The sequence below is a fragment of the Tenrec ecaudatus genome, chromosome 16 (genome assembly GCF_050624435.1).
Source record: "Tenrec ecaudatus isolate mTenEca1 chromosome 16, mTenEca1.hap1, whole genome shotgun sequence".
NCBI classification, from domain to species: domain Eukaryota; kingdom Metazoa; phylum Chordata; class Mammalia; order Afrosoricida; family Tenrecidae; genus Tenrec; species Tenrec ecaudatus.
In genome coordinates this window covers 60,633,732-60,634,790 of record NC_134545.1, presented here as the reverse complement: position 1 = coordinate 60,634,790, position 1,059 = coordinate 60,633,732, and positions in this window count along the sequence as shown.

Below are 1,059 nucleotides of genomic sequence, written 5' to 3'. Positions count from 1 at the left end.
TGACTCACCATCATCTTCAAGGACTTGCCTGGGCATGTTTTTAATGAAAATTGAGGTACCAGTTTTGCATGGTCATGAGTTATACCTCAACCAACGTGGTCAGAAGGTACCAGCACCAATCCTGTACACTTTTCTTATCTGCAAAAGTGTGTGTATACCAATCATGGTTCTTTCTTGATTCCATAGTTCCACCTGGAATAGTGATGAACTAATCTGCCACCAATCATGATTTTGTGATAACTTTCCTTTGTTTTTCATGCTTTATAATTTAGCCACCTTGTGGTGAATCTTTTGGACACTGTTATAGCTGCCTGCAGATGGTATCTCATCCAGATACTTTGTTTTGTTTAAGATTTAATGATAGGGTTTCTAAGGAGACTTGAGAGAGAAAGATGAGGATTTCTACACCCATAAAGAGTTATGGTCTCAGAAAGTCACAGGGTCAGTTGCATGAGTTAAGACTGACTTGATGGCAGTGAGGTTTTGGATGGAGTGCTGATGGCGTAAGAGTTGAGTATTGGGCTCCGAGCTATAATGTCAGCAGTTCAAACCCACCAGCCACTCTGATCCTTCTCGCCCTTATAGATTTACAGCCTCAGAAACTGACGGGGCAATCTAATCTGTTTCATCTGGTCACTGTGAGTCAGAATTGACTCAATGGCAGTGAACAAATGAAAAGGTCTTTTATAAAATACATTTGAATTTAAAATGGGGAAACTGAAACATACAAATAATGTCCAATTTGAGAAGTTTAAAAAATACTACTAGTAGGACTCTTTAATAAATTCACAGGTTTATGCCTAACCAAATGTGTTTACGCAGGTCTCTGTGATGAGTGGATGTCTGCAACTGCTTTATTGTTTGTTTGTTTGTTTTCTAATACACTTGTCTTTGTCTCATTATGATGCCTTCAAATAAAAAAGAGTAGTCTTTGTTACATGGAAAAAATAATTTTGATGTCAATTTTTTAAAACTCAAGCAGATATCTTCTCAAATAATTAAGGCTTTGAAACAAGTTTATGAGAATGATAAGCCATATAAAATAACAGTTTTTAGATG